This window comes from Dendrobium catenatum, unplaced genomic scaffold, assembly GCF_001605985.2.
Source record: "Dendrobium catenatum unplaced genomic scaffold, ASM160598v2 original_scaffold_74671, whole genome shotgun sequence".
NCBI classification, from domain to species: Eukaryota; Viridiplantae; Streptophyta; class Magnoliopsida; order Asparagales; family Orchidaceae; genus Dendrobium; species Dendrobium catenatum.
In genome coordinates, this window is record NW_021393117.1 from 35,876 (window position 1) to 62,273 (window position 26,398).

At 36.7% G+C, this 26,398-nt stretch overlaps 1 pseudogene; it reads left to right on the forward strand.

Annotated features, from left to right (window-relative positions):
* The window catches only part of LOC110102012, a 33,894-nt pseudogene extending 14,182 nt beyond the window's left edge, over window positions 1–19,712 (forward strand).
* Window positions 19,713–26,398: the final 6,686 nt, after the last annotated feature.

Genomic DNA, 26,398 nt, shown 5'->3' on the forward strand with positions numbered 1-26,398 from the left:
TACAACTCTTTCATAAGTGACAAGATACATGATTTTAAAGCGCTTAGGTGGTTAGCTGGCTCTCAAATCCTAGTTGGGGTAAATTCATATTTGCACTACATTAGCTAAGTTTGATTTACTGATTTTCAGTGCCTAATTTAGACTTAGGTTCTGAGGCAGGATCAGGCTATATGGCTTCAATCTTCAGGAATACAATCATAATTTTCTAATAAAACTGACAATTCAAATTTAAATTTCTTTCAATCCAAATTTAAGCCCAATACTTAGGATATGCTGGGGTGTTTCTGAAGTGATTTAGAATCTCAAGTCACCTCCTACCATTCCTCCCTTGACTTCCAGAAATATGTGTTTAATTTTGATGCAATCCAAATTGAATTTTCAATCATTACATCCTTTGACATATTGGTAAAAGAGTCGAGCCAAAATTTTCAAAGCCCTCTTGTAGTTGTTATAAAATTGCATGCTCAAATAAATCTCAAGGACATTAAGTTTCAAAATTTACAGAAAATCCTTAGTCTGAAAATCCAAATTCAAATCCTTTTAGCAAAATCCGGGCTATGACATTTCACCCCCAACCCAACCGGTCGGGTAAAAGAGTCGAGCAAATCTCTTAAAGTTTCTTTCTAACTTTGTAAGCTATCATGTTGTGTGTAAACTCAATATGTTGAGTTTGAAAAACTTAAGAAAATTCTGTTAACCTTTCAAACCTTTAAAATCTTTTTCAAAATCCACTTCAAATCAACTTCGATAGTCGTTGCTATATGTTTCCTACAACATCCATTTGTAGTTTAACATATGTAATGCAATTTCAAATCTAAACCAGTGCTTTGACTTTTTACCCCTAGGTCAATCGGCTAGGTAAAAGTGTCGAGTCAAAATTCCTTAATTTTTCCCTCAAACTTGTAAACCCTTATGTTGAATGCAAACTCAACATATCGAGTTTTAAAACTTAAAGAAATCCCTCAACTTTCAAGATCTAAAATTTTGTGTCAAAATCCTTCAAATTAATTTCGATTATCGTTGTCATATGTTATGCTTCAACATTCTCATGTGATCTAGTATATGCAATAAAAATTTAAATCTTTCTAATCAGATTTAGACTTTGATATTTCGCCTCCAAGCTAATTGGTGAAGCGAAAGAGTCAAGCCAAACACTCAGGATATTTCTATTAATGCAAACCTGCATATTAGAGTGAAACTCAATATGCTGAGTTTCAAAATATGAAGAGGATCTGTTCAATCTCAATCTCTCAAATCAAGTTCAATTCCAACTTCAAGTTCAAATTCAGGCTTTGATATTTAGCCCCCAACGCGATTAGGAGAGTGAAAGAGTCAAGCCAAACTTGTAGTATTGTCCTATTAATTTTGCAAACCTGTATATTTGAGTGAAACTCAATGTGATAGATTTCAAAATTTGAAGAGGATCCATTCAATTTTATCCTCAAACTCAAATTCAATTTCAAACTCAAGTCAAAATTCAATTTCAATCTTAGATTCAAGTTTAAATTCAAACTCACATTCAAGTTCAACTCCAATTTCAAATCAAAATCCAGGCTTTGACATTTCGCTCTAAAATCAATCGGTGAAACGAAAGAGTTAAGCATAATTCTTAAAATTTCCTTGTCAATTTTGTGAACTCTCATGTTGGGTGAAAACTCAACAGGTCGAGTTTCAAAATTTAAGATAAATCAATCAAGATTCAAACTCTAATTAAAAATCAACTAATTCAATTCACCTTTTCTTTAATTCCAGGGAATCGAGCATACTCAAATGGCTGGGAAACTCAGCCGCTCCCTGGATAGAAACTTGACAGTAGAAGAAATCACCGCGACAACTTGATCCAGTTTGGAATATAATTTCAAAACTTCAAGTTATCAATTAATGGAGAAACAATAATTGATATGTCCGCGGGGACACAAAGAGATATCCCTTTAGTTGAGATTACATTATGGTCAAGAGTTGACTCCCCCATCTTCAAGATGGAGGTCGCTGTCGCCTCTTTGCCCTATGTATCCTCTATTCACGAGGATAAGAACTAATAATCATTAATAATAGAAGAGTTACCATCTCAGTATGAGATCAGGTCAAGTTCTAGTACTCTTTTCATTGGCAAGAACCAGAAGAAGAACTACCTTCGAAGAGTCAAAAAGAGGAATTTTAAGGTTAGAAAGATTGCGGAGTAAGAAGCCCTAAAGCAAGTCAAATTTGAGGCTAATCGAGGGTTCGTTGCTCCTTCCACGTACCCCCTCTATGGAAACCATTTCCACCCTTCTCCTGTTACTCAAAGTAGGGAGGTTGTGAGAAGAGTTACATGATCTCCACCATGGCCTTTTAACCACTACACAGAAAGGATCAATCAAATCAGAATTGAGTAATCACTAGTAATAGGCCATAGGCCCTTAGTTGAGGGTTATTACCCGTCCACTCTACTAGAAGGTGTTAGATCACATTACTACTCGTGTCCCACCTAGGGGTGTAAGTGAGCGAAGCCGACTAGCGAGCCAGCTCGAGCTCGACTCGTTTATGGGCTCGCGAGCCGAGCTTATCGAACTCGCGACTCGAGCTCGAGCTCGAGTTCGAGCTCATTTAAGCTCGAGCTTGAGCCGGCTCGACTCGTTACTACTAGGCCATTAGTAATGAGAGAGGGGAAATAATCTAAAATTGTATCATATAGTGATATCATCAAAATTTATTTTTGAAGGGGTCCTATAACGCTAAATCTTTTGATTAAAATGATGCAGCATCTTCTAGGGATAGTGCAAACCCCATAACAATCTCTCTCTCCAAAAAGATTGTAGGAATGAAATTTTATACTACTAGGGTCTTTCCACCTAAAGTTATAATTTTAAGGAAAACATATAATTTCTCAATTGTACTAGGTCTGAATTTTTTAGTTAATTGATTCCTCTTTAAAATGGAAATTGATCTCTATCTTAAATCTTAAGCAAGATAGAGTTGTATTTGAATCTACTAGATGTTTAAAAGTTCTTCCCTCCCACCACTTCTTGTGGGTTGATCTCACTTTTGAATTAAAATCTAGATCAAATTTAAGTTGAATTTAGAAATGAAACTTTTTCAATCTTTATGTAATTTTCTATTTTAATAGGCATCCTTTGCATGCTTTGAGTCTATTCAACAATTTTTAAAGTCAAGCTAGCACTTTTGTCAAAAGATTAGGTCCTGCCTTGAGGATTATCCTTCCTTGTATGAGAGAATTAACCTTCTTCTCTTATAATTGAGATATAATCCCGGCATTAAAAAAAAGCAATCACTTTAAGGTTTTAAAGCAAATGAAGCCTCTTATTAAGATAAAAAAATAAATCAAAAGATGCATAAAACACTCTACAAATCAAAAGATGTACAAAGTACGCCAAAAATAAAATAGATGTGCAATAAGCACCACCATAAATAAGAAAGGGGCTTCATTCTTCTTAAATACTTAAATCTCAGAAGAAAACTCAATCAACTTTAATTGCTTGACTTTGAAAAATCTTGAATTCAGATTCTCTATCATGCATTGATTATCTATCAGATAGAATATCTCATGCAAGAGAATTGAAAAGATCATATTTATCTATCCAACTTGAACCTTTTCAAAATCAATTTTAGTTCAAAATCTATAAAAAGGAAATCCCAGTTTAGTTTCTTTAAAACTTTATCTGGGTCAACAAAACCTACATTCTCAAACTTTTTCAGTTTAGTTGGATTTGACTCTACTTCTCAATGTACTTGTAAATTTGTTCCCGTCTATCATTCTAATAAAAATTTGAATCTTGACCTTGAGGAACGTGTGTGAGTCCTTACATATAGACATCTTTTCCTTTAAGACATTCTCTACAAAATCACACTCTATGCTGGGTCCAAGATCAATCCCACTAGATGAGTGGGTTGCTTCCCTGAAAATTGTCAGTCAAAATTAAATCACAGTTAGAGGTGTCAATTCGGGTCAGCGGGTGGGGTTCGGGTCGAACCCGAAACTGACCCGGCACTGTTCAGGTCAACCCGAACCCGACCCATTTTTAAAAACGGGTCAGGTTTCCTGACCCGAACCCGACTCGATTCGGGTCCGGGTCAACCCGACCCGACACGAATGACCCAAATTTGATCTAAAATTACTAATTTTTGGGTCAAAATCGGGTCAATATTCGATTTTCAGGTCAAAATCGAGTCAAAAACGGGTCGATCTCGGGTTTTCGGGTCAAATATGAGTTTTCGTGTCACTTTCGGGTCAATTTCGGGTTGCTGGGTCAACCCGACCCGATTTTTAAAACGGGTTTATTTGTTCAACCTGAACGCGACCCGATTCGGGTTCGGGTTGACCCGAACCTGGATTTTTTCGGGTTGGGTTCGGGTCGTGTAAAAAATTGACATCCCTAATCACAGTTGAGCTGAGTGCCCGACTCCAATTGGAGGAGTTCGAGTCCTTATAGAGCGTCATCTTTAAGGCTCAACAAAACTCAAAATTGTATAAATCCCGAATGGTTCAAGCTTATGATAAGATAGTGATACGAGACTTGGTCTTGATTTTTCGGATGCCTATCTTTGCCTATCGAAAGATCGGTGGCAAGTTTAAACTAACATAAGAATGACCTTTTGTCGTAGAGATGACCTTTGAGCGAATTTCAAATATTAACTGATCAACCCTGAAGGATGCCACCCGATATTTTTGAATATTGGGGAGGCTCTTCATGAAGTACCATGCTAGATGAGTATCAAATTCAACATCAACAAAACACACTTCAAATTAAAAAAAAAAAATTAAATTCAAATTTCTCCAAATTCAAGTTCAAAATCTTCCAAATTCAGATCTCTATATGAAATCAAAATTTCAATCAATATCGAACCATATGAAATTCAATCAAAATCCAGTCTTCCAAATTCAATCAAAATCCAGTCTTCCAAATTCAATCGAAATCCACAACAAAACCACGACACTCTAACAGGCAACAATAATTAGGTGTCAAGCAAATGTATCAATCTCCTACGAACTGTTGTAAGAGACTCATCACATACAAACAAAGGGATTCACAGGCAAATGTAGGAGAGGTCTATTTCATACAGAAGTCTAACCAAAGGTGATGACAAATAATATATGATGAATGCTAATCTGTCTCATAGTCAGCAACCACTTAGTATCAGTCAAAAGCACCGATTCCTTACAACCTAAAGATCTGCAATACATACAATCTCTCTACAAATATAGATGTATGTATTACATGCCATTTGTGGGTAGACCAGAAAGACTTCAATAAATGCAGTATACTGAAGTCAATTTTAGCCTATAAATGAATACATCTACCTGCTTATGAGCAATAATAACGGATGTACTAAAATGATCAAAGACCATGAACAAATGCTAAAGGATTACAACAAATGCAAGCTCGTACAAATCACTGTTAGAAATTCGTTGTACACAAAGTACACTATTTGAAAGCAAATGTGAAAGAACTATAATGAATGCAAGCATCGACAAATATAAAGCAGGAGATTCGTTAGTGCACTGCAATCTACATGAATAAATCATGTAAGTAGTGCACGACAGTCTACCTGTATGCAACAGACAGATGACTAAAGTACAACGCCACACCACCAGATCCACAACATGCGTACAAGCGGACAGAAGGCGTGTGCGAACTTTTAAGTAGAGCGTTGCATTCAAATTATGGTTGTTTACTCAATTGCTCAAAGCTAAATATCTGAAAAAGGCCCCCGTGCATGCACTGTAGATTGTATACATATATGTACACAAAAAAGGGCAAGTGCAATCATAAAACTCACATGGGTCCCGACGAGCATGTTGTGGGAATACATCTGACGTCTAGAGATGTTGCGCGCGTCAATAAATTTGAACCCTATCATCCTAAGCGGGTAAATAGGAGTCGAGAAGGTTCAACAAATAATTATAAAATAACCCCCAAAGACTTGCAGGGGCCCCGACGAGCGTGTTTTTGATACACACGTGTCGTCTAGGGAAATTCGGGGGCTAAATGATGAATCTAAGTTCAACCCGATCATTCTCAACATAGTTCGAACCATTAAATAAATATGCGGTTATGAGGTCAATCGGAATATTTATTTAATACATTTATATTAGGCCTTCAAGGCCCTTTATAAGAAAGATTCATCGATAAAATCATACACTCGCATGGGCCCTGACAAGCTTGTTATAAGTACACATATGACATCTAGGGATACTGCGCGGGTCGATAAGTGAATTCAAGTTCGAATCCGATCATTCTATGCGGATTATTAGTAGTCGACAGAGTTCGAACCATCAAATAAATGTACTGTTGTAATGACCAGTATATTGTCTTAATACATTCATATTAAGCCTTAAAAGCTTATAACAATATGAATTCACTAATAAAGGTACAAAGCCTATGAAACCCGATCCATTATCGGCAAGTTGATAGGGTCAACAAGATTTAGTCAATGAATGACCCCATATTTACACCGATGATGGCCGTTTTGAATGCAAATCTAAACCGGAGGGTTTAACTTCTTTCATTTCAAATGCCCCCCAAATATCCAAACTCCATAAAAAAATACAAAAATTCCAAAGATTATCCAAAATCCAAGAAATATTTAAAATTGAAATATAACCATTCAAACACTTAAATCAAAATCCATCCACTATCCGTAATAGTTTGTCAGGGTGTACAAATTAAAACTTACTTCAGCTCACATAGACCTAATGCCTAGTCGAAAATATCACTAGGATCCATTCTCAACAATCTCTTGCTAATAAGTAGTCGATGTGGTCGGCCTCGTTGAACTGGTCAGCGCTGAAGGATGAGATGCAGGGCTTGATGCCGCTAGTGTCGAGCATGTTAAGCACCATAGAGACTAGCAAGAAACCGTTTTGCGGGCCTGTGGCGGATTTGCAACTTTCACAGCCCGAAACGAAGCGCGGATAAGCTATGCTTGCCGTACACAACCCTTCCCATCCATCGCCGACTACGACCTTATCGGCCACGATGCTCTTGCCGTCACCGCCGACCTCGATGACACCCTCCTCTTCTCGCGCAGCTCCTTTCCTTACTTCTTCCTCCTAGCGTCAAAAGCTGGAAGCCTCTTCCGCGCCGCTGCCCTCCTCTTATCTCCGGTCATTTTCTTCGTCTACAAACTAGCCTCCGAAGCGTCAATGGGGATCTGTCAGGAGAAGCGTCGACGGCGTGATTTTGCTAACTCTATTGGACAATTTTGATACTTGTAGCTGATTTGCGATTGTGAATGTATCCATATATAGATTTTTTAATACTTCGGTCCTTTTTTAATTGTGTTATAGCTAGATATCCTCGCTTTACTAACAAATATACTTCTCTCTTATTTATCCTGTTAAAAGTGTTTACTTTATAAAACTTTGGAATAGCAGCAGTAATCTTCTAGTTAGATTCAGTGCTTTATCTTTTATTAGCTAATTTTACTGATCATCTGATCATTCAAAAGTGTATTCATTTAACTCTTCTGGTTTCAAGCAATTTTCTGTCCTTTGGGAAATAACATTTCATAATTATATACCCAATGCTTTGATGCTTTAAGCCGACACAGTAACTAAAAATTTTCCAGGAAAAATAACAAAGCAGGAAACTCTTAAATGGGATAAATTATTCTGTACAGACACTGGACCATCCGGAGGCGAAGTAGAATGCGTTACTTTTATTAAGTGCTCATGGCTGATCATATGGGTATGTGGATTAGAGGCTATTTCATAGTTAATTGATGAGGAAAAAGTAATCATTATTAGAGTTTTGATGGTTCAACCGATATTTCTTGCATAACGTAATATTATTTATATAAATTAGCAACTAGCAAGTTCCCCATGTTGTGCACAAGGGAAAAAAGGTTAATTTGAAGTAAAATGTTAAAATTTTATCTAATCTTAAAAAATGAACAAGTTCATTGAATTTTTATTTAAAATTGTCTGAATAAGAACTAAGTAGAACACTGTATCGCAGTTGTCAAAGGCACATAGTTTTAAATTTGGTACAAAAAGCATGCGTCTCTTAATGCTCGTAAGCATAACACTAATCTGACTTGAATTTCTCTAATTTTGATTGTTTTGTTTTCAATGAACTAAAACATATAGCAGGGGCCACTAGCTTTTTTCAGCCATTGTACTTTTATTTTTGGAACGCATTTGTGGAAAAATGGAAAGGTGAAGATATTCTTGAAGATGTGTGTACATTTCTGGTTGTTCTAAGCTTTTGAATTTGTAGATATTCAATTTGTTGATGGGCACACATGAGTTTATGGTTGCTTGGGCTATACAAAAACCTTATTTTTTACTCATGACCTCATAGTTTAGTTGAAGCTCTTTTTAGAGGTTGAATTAGCTTAGATGTATATTTTTGTCTATCCTTGGTATGGGCTAAGTTGATAAACTTGCTCTGCCCAGCAAGACCAATAGAGACATGGCATGTGCCTTGTGACTGAGTGGTTTTTCTACAAAATAGCACCACTATATCACATTTATTGTCAAAGCCTGTCTGTCCCCTAATGGTTAAATGCCCCTAGATTAATAAATCAAATGGTGCACTCAATAAGGCACAAAGCTTTATGTTAGCTAATATTGACTAAAATTTATCTCCTTAAACAAACATCCACCCCAAGTCTATAAGGTACCCTTGGACGAAGCAACCCATGACTGCTAACAAGGATCCTTCGGTTAGGTTGGGTTGACTACCTCCTCTTACTAAGTATACTAGGGACCACGACGGCCCGGGACGACAGAACCATGGGATCTTGATCGGGTTTGTCATCATTCCCTCACCATCCGCTTTAAGCGCAAAAAAATAGAAATATTATAATTAAAAAAAAGTTTACATGCTGCTGCTATATGCTAAGTATTTCATGCTTATTTAATGACTAGCCTTAATCGAAAGTGCTCTCACGTCATCGTGAGGGGTAATTAACCGTAGGTGCTTGCGCCTATGGGAATCCTAGAACAAGATTATAAAGTCTTCAAAAAATGAGGGTGAAATGTCTGGGTAGTGCTTTTTATTCCAAAGTTAATCTGCCTTCTGAAAATTAAACCTTAAACATTGTTAAAACTCCCTAACGTTGGGGAGGTTGGGGAACGAATTTTTGGAACCCATAGATACCTTGGTGTTTTTTTTTTGCTGTTGATATTCTTCTTGGTGAAAAGACTAGAGAGGGAGTTGATGAAAAACATGGATTATGGAGGTGAAGTTTAGAGTCTAAAGGTTTTCATATGAGTAGATCTAAGATCAATTATATGTAGTGTAATTTTAGAAGTAATAAATCTAGTGGTGGGATTGTGATATTGGGTGAGAAAATCTTTAAAAAGAGTGCACATTTTAGATATCTCAAATCTAAAGCGATGATGAAATAGATGAGAATATTATTAGTAGAATTAAAGTTGCGTCGGGTGATTGAGAATGCATCAGGCCTTATATATTTGAAAATTACCCCTCAAAGGAAAATTTTATGAGATGGTGGTCAGACCTGCAATGCTTTATGGCATAGAATGTTGATCATTAAAAGTGAAGCATAAAATTAAGTGTTGTAGAGATGAGGATGTTAGGTGGAGGAGTGGCTTTACACTTAGAGATAGAATGCAAAACAAGTTTTGCATGAAAGGTCGGAGTAGTTTTAGTGCAGATAAGATTAGAGAGAGTCGCCTTAGATGGTTTAGTCACATAAAATGTGGACCTTCCAATGTTCTGTTAGGAGAGTAGATGTAAAAGATCCGGGCTATATTAATAAAGGTAGAGGTAGACCTTAAAAAATTTGATTAGAAAGTATTAAAATGATATTTTTTTAATAGATTTAAATGGAATTTTGATCCTTTAATATGACAATGGAGATAATGATTCCTATAGCCGACCCCATTGTGTTAAAGACTTGTTATTGTTGTTATTGTTATTTTACTGGTTGAAAGGATTGTGGAGAAACCATTGTCATTGTGCAGATTCTTATCCGATATTAAATTTTTTTCTGATTGGTGCAGTATCTTGTCATGACAAATTCAAGAGGCTGTGATCGTAGATTGATCCATCTATTCTGATATTTTTATTCATACTTTAGACATCATCACCCTTTTCTCTTTGTATATTGGAAAATTAGTTATTAAATTTGAACTATTGCACTTATATTGTTAGAATTGGCTTTGATACTGCATTCTTTGAGTCTTTCTGGAAACTGCTTACATGTGTTTTCTAGTATTTACTTGTCAATCATCAAAAACATTTTGAGATGTTTCCACATTCGAGGAAGAGTGTTGTAAATTGTAATGATAAAATGATCTAGTAGGCACCATGCTTAGATTCCAGTATGCCAATGCGTGAGTACTGTGATCTATATCATGCAATTCAAGTTCCATCTTGCATCGTAGAAGTTGTAAATCCATCACCGTCATAAAAGTTTGTGCTGTACTTAATACAAGTTTTGTAGTAACGTTACTTTGATTTGAAATAAGCAATATCCTATTAAATATTCTTGAATTTAGGGCCTTAGAGCTAATATGTTTATTTTTATATAAATTAGCAACTAGCAAGTTCCCCGTGTTGTGCACAAGGGAAAAAAAGGTTAATTTGAAGTAAAATGTCAAAATTTTATCTAATCTTAAAAAATGAACAAGTTCATTGAATTTTTATATAAAACTGTCTGAATAAGAACTAAGCAGAACACTGTATCGCAGTTGTCAAAGGCACATAATTCTAAATTTGGTACAAAAAGCATGCGTCTCTTAATGCTCGTAAGCATAACACTAATCTGGCCTGAATTTCTCTAATTTTGATTGTTTTGTTTTCAATGAACTAAAACACATAGCAGGGGCCTCTAGCTTTTTTCAGCCATTGCACTTTGATTTTTGGAATGCATTTGTGGAAAAATGGAAAGGTGAAGATATTCTTGAAGATGTGTGTACATTTCTGGTTGTTCTAAGCTTTTGAATTTGTAGATATTCAATTTGTTGATGGGCACACGTGAGTTTATGGTTGCTTGGGCTATACAAAAACCTTATTTTTTACTTATACTTTAGTTGAAGCTCTTTTTAGAGGTTGAATTAGCTTAGATGTATATTTTTGTCTATCCTTGGTATGGGCTAAGTTGATAAACTTGCTATGCCCAGCAAGACCAATAAGGACATGGCATGTGCCCTATGACCGGGTGGTTTTTCTACAAAATAGCACCACTATATCACAGTTATTGTCAAAGCCTGTCTGTCCCCTAATGGTTAAATGCCCCTAGATTAATAAATCAAATGGTGCACTCAATAAGGCATAAAGCTTTATGTTAGCTAAGATTGACTAATATTTATCTCCTTAAACAAACATCCACCCCAAGTCTATAAGGTACCCTTGGACGAAGCAACCCATGACTGCTAACAAGGATCCTTCGGTTAGGTTGGGTTGACTACCTCCTCTTACTAAGTATACTAGGGACCACGACGGCCCGGGACGACAGAACCATGGGATCTTGATCGGGTTTGACATCATTCCCTCACCATCCGCTTTAAGGGCAAAAATAATAATAAATATTATAATTAAAAAAAAAATTACATGCTGCTGCTATATGCTAAGTATTTCATGCTTATTTAATGACTATCCTTAATCGAAAGTGCTCTCACGTCATCGTGAGGGGTAATTAATCGTAGGTACTTGCGCCTATGGGAATCCTAGAACAAGATTATAAAGTCTTCGAAAAATGTGGGTGAAATGTCTGGGTAGTGCTTTTTATTCCAAAGTTAATCTGCCTTCTGAAAATTAAACCGGAAACATTGTTAAAACTCCCTAACGTTGGGGAGGCCGGGGCACGAATTTTCGGAACTCACAGATACCTTGGTGTTTTTTTTTGCTGTTGATATTCTTCTTGTTGATAATACTAGAGAGGGAGTTGATGATAAACTTGGATTATGGAGGTGAACTTTAGAGTCTAAAGGTTTTCATATGAGTAGATCTAAGATCAATTATATGTAGTGTAATTTTAGAAGTAATAAATCTAGTGGTTGGATTGTGATATTGGGTGTGAAAATCTTTAAAAAGAGTGCACATTTTAGATATCTCAAATCTAAAGCGATGATGAAATAAATGAGAATATTATTAGAAGAATTAAAGTTGGTCGGTTGATTGAGGAATGCATCAGACCTATTATATGTTGGAAAATTACCCCTCAAGGGAAAATTTTATGAGATGGTGGTCAGACCTGCAATGCTTTATGGCATAGAATGTTGATCATTAAAAGTGAAACATAAAATTAAGTGTTGTAGAGATGAGGATGCTTAGGTGGAGGAGTGGCTTTACACTTAGAGATAGAATGCAAAACAAGTTTTTGCATGAAAAGGTCGGAGTAGTTTTAGTGGCAGATAAGATTAGAGAGAGTCGCCTTAGATGGTTTAGTCACATAAAATGTGGACCTTCCAATGTTCTGTTAGGAGAGTAGATGTAAAAGATCCGGGCTAAGTTAATAAAGGTAGAGGTAGACCTTAAAAAAATTTGATTAGAAAGTATTAAAATGATATTTTTTTTAATAGATTTAAATGGAATTTTGATCCTTTAATATGACAATGGAGATAATGATTCATATAGCCGACCCCATTGTGTTAAAGACTTGTTATTGTTGTTATTTGTTGTTTTACTGGGTGAAAGGATTTGTGGAAGAAACCATTGTCATTGTGCATATTGCTATCCGATATTAAATTGTTTTCTGATTGGTGCAGTATCTTGTCATGACAGTTTCAAGAGGCTGTGATCGGTAGATTGATCCATCTATTCTGATATTTTTAATTCATACTTTAGACATCATCTACCGTTTTCTCTTGTATATTGGAAAATTTAGTTATTAAATTTGAACTATTGCACTTATATTGTTAGAATTGGTTTTGATACTGCCATTCTTTGAGCTTTTCTGGAAAGTGCTTACATGTGTTTTCTAGTATTACTTGTCAATCATCCAAAACATTTTGAGATGTTCCACATTCGAGGAAGAGTTTGTAATTGTAATGATAAAATGATCTAGTAGGCACCATGCTTAGATTCCAATATGGCCAATGCGGTGAGTACTGTGATCTATATCATGCAATTCAAGTTCCATCTTGCATCGTAGAAGTTGTAAATCCATCACCGTCATAAAAGTTTGTGCTGTACTTAATACAAGTTTTGTAGGTCAACGTTACTTTGATTGCATTAAACGCATATCCTGTTAAATATTCTTGAATTTAGGGCCTTAGAGATGATATGTTTATTTTTATGCTAGACTTCATGATACAAAATGCGGGATACCATGTAAATGATAGTTTGGAAATGTGTGAAAGATTGTGTTATTGGTTCGTTACAAAATTTGATGAGTTTTTCTGTCTTTTGCAGTGACTATCTTTTCATGCTTTTGCTAATTGGAGATTTTGGGGTTGGCAAGTCATGTCTTCTTTTAAGATTTGCAGTAAAAAAGTTCATTTTGTTCATGCTTTATTATTTTTAGCAAGCTGATTTGGTAGAACTAAGTATTCTTCTTTTAGTTATTGTTTTCTTTTTTACTATCAATATACATGTTATCATACCATAATATGTTAGCAAGTTACATTACATTAGATGAAAAAATAAACTGTCAGGTTCCAAGATTCTGATGGCCATCAAACTAGCACACCCGATAAAATGGAAGATCAATTGTTCTTCAGAAAAATCTGTGTTAGTTTGACTACCGAACTATACAGGAAGCAATACTCTTTCAACTCTCATGCTATCTCAATTTTAATATAGATGTTTTAGTTTATATTACTCCTTTATTGTACACTCGCAAGCTCTTTCTTAAACTTTCCAGCCATTTCTATAGCTTTCCTAAGCTTTCCCCCACCATTTCCAAGCTCCAAAACTCCTTTTAGTGAAGAGAGAGAGAGAGAAGATTTTCAACAGCAGCTTTCAAACCATTCATCAAAAGCTTTTGGTGTCTTTTAGGAAGTTGAAGAGGACATCTCCAACCTTTTAACAAGCCCAAGAAATAAAAAATTTGACTGTTGGATTTTTAAGTTATTCCAATTTTAAGTTAAATTTTAGTTTGTAATTTCTCTCAATCTATAATGCATGGAACCACCTAACTAGGGATTGGAAGATTTGGATATCATGACCTTATGCTTTAATTTCATCGTATTTGGACACGTATTTTGAAAGTTACGGCTATTTGAATTTTCAGTTCATTTTGAACTAAACCGTTATGGTTCAATCTGAACCATCCAATCAATCAATCCTTCTACGCGATCGGACGGCTCATAGTGAGCCACATCACCTAATCCGGAACTGCGCATCGACCACAGGGATCGAACCTACGCAGTTTGCTTGGGATGGGAACACGTGGCACGATCTCCGTCGTCCATACCCGCGCAGTTGATCCGACGGCTGCAATCAACTGCCATGTGTTTAAGTGGCGGTCTAGATGATGATGGCAGTAGCGGTGCAATTGCAATGATTGCGCCACCGCTTTAATATTAAAAAACTTAATTAAAAAATCATTTTAAATAGCCAGAACTCAGTATTCTTCTTTTAGTTATTATTTTCTTTTTTACTTTCAACATACATGTTATCATACTGTAATATGTTAGCAAGTTACATTCCATTAAATGAAAAAATAAACTGCGAGGTTCCAAGATTCTGAAGGCCATCAAACTAGCACACCCGATAAAATGGAAGATCAATTGTTCTTCAGCAAAATCTGTGTTAGTTTGACTACAGAGCTATGCAGGAAGCAATACTCTTTCAACTCTCATGCTATCTCAATTTTAATATAGATGTTTTAGTTTATATTACTCCTTTATTGGACACTCGCATGCTACGAATATTTTGTTCATGTATGTGGAAGAAGATTTTCATTTATGTTTGCAATGAAAGTACACACGTCTTTTAGCTTGTACTCGCATATTGAAAATCAACTTAGGGTTGGTGGTAATACACTTACCTTGCATTTTATACCTGAGAGATTATTAGTTCTAGGTAGATTATATACTGCCTTAATTTCTTTTTTGGACAACTATTGAAGGATTGTGGAACTCACAGTCTTCAAAGGGATCCCTAAGCACACAAATTACGGGCTCTAACCATTGGATTGATTTTCTTATGGCCGTGTGTCTCCTCTTTCTATTCTAGATGCCGCCCCTCTTAGGGAATTTTTTTCTTTTTTTGCAAATAAATTTGATTTATTTCCATTGGAAGCCTTTAGGAGAAGTCTATAAATACTTTTATTTTTGTATGTAGTTAAGAAATAAAATTCAAAGTAGCCTTATCTACTTTTCTATTTTTCTTTATTGTCAAGGTTAGGGATTCCTTCTTTCAACCTTTGTTCTTTTTTCTTTCTCCTTGATCATCAAGATTTTATATTTTCTTCATTATGGTTGGTTTCTTTGATTTCCCTTCCAAAGTTTTGACCATTATAATGCAAACAGAACAAAGGATAAGTTATTAATTGAAATATTGTATTAAATTAAAGCGGTTACAATATTTTATAGTAAAAGGTTGTGTAAATTCCAGCCATTAAAAAAGCGGGAGAGATGTCTGCATTGAGTCGCGCCTCAAGTCGAGGCGGAAGTCATGCGTATCAGGGATTACGCCTCGAACCATCCAGCGAAGCCTACGGTTTTTCGCACAAGGCGTACGCATTAGAGCGTAACGCCTCGAGGCAGTATGAGGCACCGTCTCGAAGAAAATTTTTTTGTTCGGTTTATATGTAAATACGACGCAGTCGATTCGTGTTTGTGTATTTGCATATAGGATTAGAGCTTCCTGTGAGAATTGAAAGGCAAACTAGAGACGAAGCCGTGAGTGCAGGAGACGAAGTCAGAAGGAGATGACGCAGGAAATGAATCCAAAAGCAATAACAGTTTTGAAAGCAGGAAACGAAGCCAAAGTTGTGAGTGTAGGAAACGTTCAGGCCTCGGTTAGATCGGAAGAGCATGTGAGCGGTGTTGTGCCCTTGACTTTGAGGTGCAGTAATGAAAGCTTGAATAACTCCTGATTTGGCTTTCTTTCATTCATCCGCTCAGTACATGCTAGGTACCGAGCAGGTACAAGCTTGGTACCGCTGAGTACATGCTCGGTACTGCGTAGTACATACTCGATACTGCTAGGTACATAGTCGGTACCGAGCCAGCACCGCTCGGTACCGAGCAAGTATATGCTCGGTATTGAGCGGTACATGCTCGGTATCACTAGGTACACACTCGGTACTGAGCAGTATATGCTCGGTACTGAGCGGTACATGCTCGGTACGGAGCGGTACATGCTCGGTACGGAGCGGTACATGCTCGGTACGGAGCGGTACATGCTCGGTACGGAGCGATACATTCTCGATACCAAGCAGTATATGCTCAGTACTAAGCAGTTCATGCTCAGTACTGAGCGGTACATACTCGGTACTTAGCATATACAACAAGCAGAATTTCAAAATTACTCTTACAATAAAATTTTATTCCGGGGGCGCTGCCCCTTGACCCCGCTACCTGATTGGGCAGGTCGAATCCCACCAGGGGCAGCGCCCCCTTAGACCCCCGGTAGACTGGTACATTTTTGTATTCTTATTGTTTTATTATTGGTAGTACAAATAATTGTTAAAATCTGTCCTATTATTAGCATGACTAGTGGTACAAGAAGGAAAGATCATGTATGGAAATATGGAGCTTAAGTTGAAGTGTCTGGCGAAGGTGCAAAGAAGGGATATGTTTATATGAAATGTAATTTCTGTGAGAAACGCATAACTGGTGGCGTTAAAAGGTTGAAGGATCATCTAGCCTGTACTCATGTCAATGTGAGACCATGTGCAAAAGAACATGATGAGATGAAAATCAGTGGATGATTCAAGTTTTGTAAAGGATGCACAATTATTGTTTGAAATGTTGGATGAAGTTGTTGAGGAAGTGGGTGATGCTTTAGTAGTATAAGTTGTTACTGATAATGCAAGTGCATATAAAGCTGTAGTGAGAATGTTAATGGACAAAAGACCTCACCTTTACTGGACTCCTTGTGCTGCACATTGCGTTGAGTTAATGCTTGAGAGGTTGGGACAGTTGCCTCAACATAAATCAGCCTTATTGAAGGCCAAATTCGTTAGTAAGTTCATATACAATCATTCTTGGGTACTCAATTTGATGAGAAAATTCACTTACAAGGAAATTATTAGATTTGTTGTTACAAGATTTGTTACTGCATATTTAACATTGCAGAGATTCAAGGAGTTAAGGCAACCTTTGGAAGCTATGTTTATTTCTGAAGAATGAGATAAAAGTTCATGCGCAAAAAAACAAGAAGGAAAACAGGTAAAAAAATTGTTATGAAAGATAAATTCATTTTGGCGCAGTGCAAATTATGCTTTGAAGACCACAACACCATTAGTTAAGGTGCTTAGAATGGTTGATGGTGAGAGGGCCCTGACTATGAGATTTATTTATGAAGCAATGAATAGGGCTAAAGAAGATATTGCAAAAGATCTGGGAAATCAAGAAAGTGCCTACAAAGAAATATGAGATGTTATAGATGAAAAGTGTGATCGTCAATTACACCAATACTTACATGCTGCTGCATACAATTTAAACCCTCAATTTCATTTCTACCCTCACTTGAGGGAGTAGTCATATGTAAGCCCTACGGGCATGTTTGTCTTTTTGTTTTACTTCATTGTATGTTGGCTATTTAAAAAGCCTCTTCATCATTTGAGGTTAATGCGTGATTATTAAGAAAAGAAATTTTTGCACTTTGTTCTTTTGGAATTCTTAGGAGTGTGGAAGTCCCTAGGTGAGAGAAACACAATAGCCACTAGCCGCAGGAAGCGTCCGGGCTCGTGGTTTGAAGTCCCTAGGTGAGGGCAAAGTATTTCCAATCAGCCGTAGGAAGCGTCCAAGCTTTTGGTTTATCTTCTTCTCTAATTCCCCTTCTTCTTTGTTCTAGCCGCCACCCATAACTCCCTCTCTCCCTTGACCAAGACCCACCCAACCCTCTGCTCTCATCCCAAATCGCCGACCACCTTGTCCGAAACCTTTAACTAACCTCCCTCCCCTCTCCAACCCTAGCCGCCATCCCCCTTTGCAATAACTACCTTGTCCGAGACCCTCCACTTATAATCCCAAAGTTTGTCAAATGTAAGCATGAATTTTCTTTAAACTTGCAACATATCAATATTTAAACTAGGAGCTCAATAATATATTTCTATTTTCATCTCAATTATAGGCATTTCATTTTCACATTTTATTAATTGTAACTATCATGACTCATTGCAACACCAATCAACCATTTATATAAATGAATCACTATAGTAAATCTACTTAAAACAACATGCAGAGGCTGGATGTAATCATACGATTAGGAGTGGAGGAAATTTTGGTAGTGGAAATTTATGGCAGAGCATTAGTATTATTTAGTATTATATAATAAAAGTTAAAACCTTTGCATTGGTTTTCATTTTTCGTACTCGACATTCTTTAGAGGCGGCAAGGCTAGGGAGCTCAAGCTGTTGGCTGTAATGGGAAATGAAGCTGTTGTTGTGGAGAAAAAAAAAGAATTCAGAAAACAAAAGAAGGGAGAATGAGAAAAGAGTGGTGAGGGAAGAATTTTGAATGGAATAAAGAAGAGTTTAATTGAAGTGGTATACAAAAAGGGAAAAATCACAATATTTTAGGTGAACCAGTTTACCCCACTATTCTTGAAGACGAGGTGAGATACTCAAACGAGGTTATAAGAATTAACAAATGTTCTATTATTGCACTTCATCTTTGTTATGCTTATGACCATATTTATTTTAGTTTTTTTTTTTATGAACATGCAAGAATATATATGAAATTGTTTATGCAGAGAGTAATATTTATTAATATTAATGATTTAGTAAACATATAAGGATAAATATTTATAAACTAATGAATGAGCAAAAAAGGCAGCTAAAGGGCAGCTAAAGCGCAGCAGCAAAAAGGGCTGCTAAAGGGCAGCAAAAGAAAAACAAAAAAAAAGGGAGCAAAATGAAAGCAAAAGGGAAGTTAAAGGGAAGCTAAAGGGTAGTAAAAGGGCAGCGAAAGGGCAGCTATGTCATCAAAGCATATGCCATTAGGGCTAAAAAGGATGACTATATGGAATGTGAAATAATTTATATATGGAGGATAAGCCCGCATAAATAAAGACGAAATACTTGACAGTGTAAGCCTACAATCTCAATTATAGAAGTTGAAAAATTTGACTCAACCCTGAATGAGAGGACAAGTTCCATTCTAAATGTTGGGAAGTTGGACCTAACTTTGAATTGGAAAGTTAAAAAGGTGCAAAAGTTTTTAGCTATTATATGACTTGTTTAAAGGTGTTGAATAGTTTTGGCAAGATGAATAATACTGCTAGACACTTTTTAGGCTCAATATGATATTTCAATGTGTGTTTTAACTATATTAGTATTGTTAAGCATTTCTTAATTGGTTATTATTATTTCTTATAAATTGCTTTTATATTTTATTGAGCCTAGCTCAATAGCAGTGATTGTACTACAAGAAAGGGGAAGGAGCCCTTGGGACAGCAAAAGGCGGTGGCTGTTCTTAAGGTGTAAATACGTTTTGGGTGTACAAAGAGCTCTAAAACGAGATCTGAATGCTACATAAGTTGGAAAGTCAGAAGAGTATAAATAGATTTTTTTACTCACTCTATTCTAAATATGAAATTAATTAGGATTCATGCCGGGTAGGTCTACTATGGAAGTCATATATTTATTGAGAGGTTTGATGGTGAAATATAGAGAGAATAAGGAGGATCTACATATGATATTTATTGATTTAGAGAAAGCATATGATAAAGTTCCAAGAGAAGTGCTATGGAGAGTTCTTGAAAAGAAAGGAGTTAATAATGCTTATATTCAAATCATTAATGATATGTATGAAGGAGCTATTACTTGTGTTCAAACATAATGTGGTTTGACCAAGTATTTTTCTATTTCGGTTGAACTACATCAAGGATCAGCCTTAAGTCCATATCTTTTTGCTTTAGTCATGGATGTTCTCACTAGACATTTACAAGTGGATGTACCTTTGTGTATGCTTTTTGCTGATGATATTCTTCTTGTTGATAAGATTAGAGAGGGAGTTGAAGGTAAAGTTGAATTATGGAGGCCAACTTTAGAGTCTAAAGGTTTTTGCTTGAGTAGATCTAAAACTGAATATATGGAGTGTAATTTTAGCAGTAATAGACCTAGTGAGGGTATTGTGACTTTGGGCATAGACCTAGTGAGGGGATTGTGACTTTGGGCGATCAAGTTATTACTAAGTGTACATGTTTTAGATATCTTGGATCTATTGTTCAGAGTGATGGTGAAATTGATGAGGATATTATCAGCAGAATTCAAATTGGATGATTGAAGTGGATGAATGCATCGGGCTTTTGTACGATAGAAAAGTCCGCTTAAAACTTAAGGGAAAATTCTATAAGATGGTGGTGAGACCTGCAATGCTTTATTGTGCTGAAAGTTTTTCATTAAAAGAGAAGCATAATACTAAGTTAAGTGTTGCAGAAATGAGGATGCTTAGGTGGATGAGTGGCTTGAACAATAGAGATAGGATATGAAATGAGCATATACGTGAAAATGTTGGAGTAGCTACAGTGGAAGATAAGATTAGAGAGAGTCACCTTAAATGGTTTGGTCATATTAAACGGAGGCCTTCTGAAGACTCGGTTAGTAAAGCTGAGGTATTAGATTTGACTGATGTTAAAAAAGGTAGATGTAGACCTAAAAGTCTTGGTTAGAAAATATTAGAAATGATATTTCTTTATTAGATTTAAATGAGAATTTCACTTCTAACCTAATTCCATGGCGAAAAAGGATTCATGTAGCTGACTCCACGTATTTGGACAAAAGCTTGATGTTGTTGTTATTGTTCTAATCTATTCTGAAAGTAGTGGCTTGGAATGGGTGTTAGTAAGACGGAACCGGTTTAGATTTTCCTTCTCTGTTATATTCCAGATTGACCATTTGGGGGTAGACAAAAATTGGTATAAGAGCCAAATCAAGATAATGTGGAAGCATAATTGGATTTAGAAGAGGTAGTAGGATGAGATATAATCATATAATGAATACGATGTATAAGAGCTATTGGTTGAATCAAGTTTTAATGGAATTAAGTTTTAATAGAATTGTGCATTCATTTTAGTACAAAAGGATAATAAAAAAAAGCATGCTGAACATTTAAGAATAATTTTTGAGACATTGAGGAAAAATAAGCTGCATACAAAATATTCAAAATGTGAAGTTGGCTAAGAAGTATTTCCTTCTTAGGACATATTATCAATGGGGAAGGAATTTCAATAGATACATAGAAAATGAAAGCAATTGTGGAATGACCTACACTAAAGAATGTTATGGAGGTTCGTAGCTTTCTTGGATTAGCAGGATATTACAAAATGTTCATTAAAGGATTTTCATAGATTGTTATGGCTTTGTCCAAACTAATGAGGAAAGAGGTAAAATTTGAATGGACAACTGAATGTAAGAAAAACTTTCAGGCATTGAAAGAGCATTTGACTACAACACCAGTATTGATACTTCCCTTACGAACTAAAGGATTTCAGATTTATAGTGATGCATCTTTGAAAGGTTTGGGATGTGTTCTAATGCAGAATAGAAAGGTGATTGCATATGCATCGAGACAGTTGAAGCTCCATAAAAGAAATTATTCCACTCATGATTTAGAGCTGGCTGCAGTAGTATTTGCTTTGCAAATTTGGAGGCATTATATGTATTGGATAAGATGTGAAATTTTCTAATGATCATTAGAGCTTAAAATATATATATTTTCACAGAAAGAATTCAATTTGAGATAGAAAAAGATGGTTAGAGCTCATTAAAGACTATGATTTGAATATTCATTATTGTCAGGGAAAAGTCAAAAAGTCAATATTGTGGCTGATGCTCTGAGTCACAAATCTACATGAATGATGAATTGGATGGTTACTCAAGAAGTTCAATTGATTAAAGAAATAGAAAAGTTGCAATTGGAAATTAGAGGTTTTAAGAATGTGGAATATTTGCACCAGATGACAGTAAAGCCCACTCTAAGTGATGGTATCATAGAAATTCAAAAACTTAGTAAAGAATATTCTAAATTGTTAGAGCAAGCCCAATCAAAAAAAGGCCAGATCTTTCTGTAGATATTGATGAAGTTATTAAACATAAAATGCAATTGTGGATACCCAGTGATCCGGATTTACAAAGGAAAATTTTACAAGAATCTCATCATACTGGATACATAATTCATTCAGGTAGTAACAAGATGTATAAAGACTTGAAAGTAATATTCTGGTAGTCAGGTATGAAGAGAGACATTGCTGAATATGTAACTAGATGTAAGCATGTCAGATGGCCCTTAACTCCCTTTTTCTCCCTTGACCGAGTGATGTGAAACGTAAATGCCATGTACTGCCTAGGTGGCAAGAATAATTAAATCCCAAATCAATTTGGGGAGAGAATGGAAATCTGAAATTAAGTTTTAGATTAAGTGGAATTGGCGGGATGAATTTGAATTTAAACTCAAATTTAATGGGGAGAATAAAACTGGATGAGAGGGAATTATGGAGGCTTAATGAGGGGGCCTATTAATGAGATAGGAGAGAGATTATACCCAATGAGGGGGCCGGCCACATATGGAGGAGAGGGGTGAGTTTTCGAATAAGTGGGGACCACCAAATTTAATTTCAGATTTTTTACAAAAATCTGAAATAAATTTTCAGTTTTCTTAAGGAAAGAAAACTTCCATTTAGGAGTGCAATCAATTTAAGCATTTTGAATTTCAAATTTGAAATTAAAATCCATTAAATTGATGGCGTAAATTAAAGAGCTACTTTAGGAAACAATTAATGGCCCATAAAACATTTGAATTTCAAATTTTGAAATTCAAGGAGAGGGAAGCCGGCGGCTAGAAGAGGGAGGAAAGGGGCGACCACGGTGTGGAAGGTGGCTGGCTGACGGGAGGCAGTGGCCTGGAGGTCGGCGGCCTGAGTGGGCTGGAGGAGGGGCGGCGGAAGTGCTGGGTGGAAACGGGTGAGGGGATAGAGTTCAAGGAAGAATCCAATCCAGACGAATTCTCTTTGAATTCTCACCCTAATTTATCACAAAGAAAAATTGGAAGAAGGTTTAGAACTCACAAAGAGATCTAGCTCTTCCCAAAACTCAATAAGAGATTTGGGAGAGGGATGCACTCACAAAGAGAACACAAAGTAGAGAACTCACTAAGAGATCTCAAAAGAAAAAGAACTCACTAAGAGATCTAAAAGATGGAACTCACAAAGAGAACTCAAAAAGCAAATTTTCATTCATCAATTTATCATCTCATTACATAAGAAAGGGCAACTATATATAGACCTAAGAAACTAAAACAAGACACATATGCCCCTAAGGCTTACATAGGACGACCCTCTTTAGCGAGGGTAAAAATGAAAAATTCATAATAAAATTTAAAAATTACAACTAAAATTTAAGATTACGTGGGACGATGACAGCCGTTGATCTTCAGCTCCTTGGATAGTCATGGACGGTTGGATGTCCGCATCATTCTCCCTGCTGAAAAAGAGCTCGATTCCATCGAGTCCGCACCCCAGGTAACCATGCTCTGATACTAAAAATGATGTGATGCAACATGCAAAGAACAAGAATTGCCTTGGCGAAATTAATGAAAGTGATGAAATTTATCTTGCTAATAAATAACCCTTTGCTTGATCAAGATCGAGTTAAGAATTTAACCTTGGGAGATATAGTAATGGCAATAGATCACATGTAGAGATTATGGTAACTTTCAAAATAACAACTAACATTTAAGTAATACAAATAGCTAAGGATAACAAAGCCTCAAATTTAAAATCTAGAGCAGAGGAGAATCGTAAGTAGGCTTAAAGATGCTACTAGTAGACAAGTGATCTTGAGAGGACCCGTCGCCAGGAAAGAAGCCGGATTTGGAGGAGCGGGTGGGCGGCCGTCAATGATCCACTCGAAGTCGGGGTGTTGTTTGTCGATGACTATTATGAGAGTCGGTAGGATCCGATCCAAGTAGGCTCCAACGGTATCGTCGTCGGAATCAAATCCCGCGTTGAAGAACGGCGATCGTTGGATGTCGAGGTTGCCGTGAGCGTCGAACACAAGTCCCCATTCAAATTTGGGGTCCGCCATGCATGGTGGGAGAGTGGGCCGTGAACTAGAGAGAGAAGGGCACGGGTTTGAGCTAGGGGAATTCGGTTATGGTGGGGATCCAAAGGTAGAGTGCAGACATTCTGATTTAATTCTATAATTTGTGAGGTTTAATGGGGGGATTTAATTTGAAATTCAAATTAAATTAAAAGGGGTAAAGGGAGGGGAGTTTGGGGCTGGATTTGTGGAGAATTGGGATTAATTATGGAGAGAGGAGAAGCCCATGAAGGGGTCAACTGGACTAGAGGAGGAAGAGGGAATTAAATAAAGTGGGGACCACATATTTCAATGGAAAATTTTGAGTAAAAATCTTTAATAAAACAGATTTTAGCAAAGAAAACTTTCCTTTAATTGGTGGGGGAAATCAGACAATCGTTTGAATTGCAAATATGCTTTAAAACTCAATTAAAATAATTGACTAAATTCTAGGAGTCTCAATTAAGGAAAGTAATCAAAGGCTCATGATGGATTTTGAATTTCAAATCCAAAAATTCCCAAAGGGGCGGCGGGATGGAGCTATGGGGCATGCTGGCAGGATGCTGGCCGGCGGGTGGCAGGGCTGTGGCTGGCGGGAGGCTGGCCAGAGGATGGTGGTGTTGTGGCCGGCGGGAGGCTGCCTTGCAAGGAGCGGGTTGGGCTGTATGAGTTGGCGGCCTGGCTGAAGAAATATGTGAATTTCTTTGGCTTTGATTTCCTCACCTTGAATTTCTTCAAAACTCTTCCTCCACACAATAATCTTGGATTAAATCTTGAACTCACGAAGAGATCTAGTTCTCCCTTTGAACTCACTAAGAGATCAAAGGGAAGTGCACTCACAAAGAGAACAAAGGAGAATATTTTTCATTTCAACCAAAACTAACTATTACATAAGAAAAGGGTCATATATAGGCCTCCAAATGACAAAGAAAACAAAAGACTAAAATGCCCCTTGGACTACAATAGCGACCAAGTACCCATAAGAGCAAAAGCGGAAAAACTGGAAAAAATAAAATAAACTACTAAATAAAATGACTCAAAATAAAACTCATGATCGTGACCGTCGATCTCCGGCGTCTCCTGATGGTACATGTGTTGAAATCTCTGACGATGTCCTCATCATTCTCACCAGGTGGGAGAAAACTCAACCCCGTCGAGTAAACATCTATAGAGCTCTCGTACCACTCTAGTAAGTCGGGATCCACTCGCTGCATTTCATCACGATCAACCCATGTGTTCTCCGTCTCCTGTTTCCCTGCCCCCTGAACTAGATACCTTTGTTGACCATCATCTTTAGTGGAAAATTCAGTTCATCACTATGTATTGTCTCAATCTTCTCTGTATTGGGTAAATTAGGCAACAAGGTCTTCGATGTTAACATGGGATTAATGTTAAAACCTTCAAGAGCTAAGCAACCTAATCAATTAGAGGTGTTGTAGTGACAAAGATAGTAATTAGACAATGAAGGAAGCTTGCTTACAATGATGAAACCATGAATGAATTTTCTGGACAACAAAGTAAAACAGAAATTAAAACTATCCAAATGATGTTATGCATGCAAATGACTAAGGACAAGTCACATTAGACCCCTAGGATGCATCTATCACATGTAAAACATGTTAACCATGCTCTGATACCAAATATGATGTGAAACAAACATGCGATGGAGACTTGGAGTTACTTTAGGAAATTTAAGAGAGCAATTTTAACAAAATAACCCAAAATAAAATTATCTCTTATAGCAAAAGATTGATCCTTGGAGTTCTCAGTTTTTAACTTGCTTAGGCAAAGAAGAGCGCAATCAATCAACCAAACAATTCAAGAATACACAAAGAATAATCGTAAAACTACGACAATAAACAAGAGTCCACAATTTAATAATGAGAATTTTCACCTTTGGAGTCCATATGCTAAACTAGTCTAGGCTTTAGAGGAAGAAGAGTCTCCACATTAGAACTGAGATCACTCCGAGGAAGAAGGAATCTAAGATCGTCGTTCTTGGATAGGTGGCCGGAGTGGTGGAGGATGGAGGTCGTCCAAGGATGATCCAACGTCCCTTTGATCTTTGCTCGTCGATCACATCCACTAAGGTGTAATTAATACGATCGATGTAATCTTCGACGGTGTCGTCGAAATCGAAGCCCACGTCAAAGAACGGTGATTGGAGGATGTCAACTTGATGTTGATCGTCATGCACAAACCCAAAGTTCCACTCGGGTTCCGCCATACATTCTTGCCGGGTGGGAAGAGGCACAAAAGAATTGGGAAAAGAGAGGAAGAAGGTGGC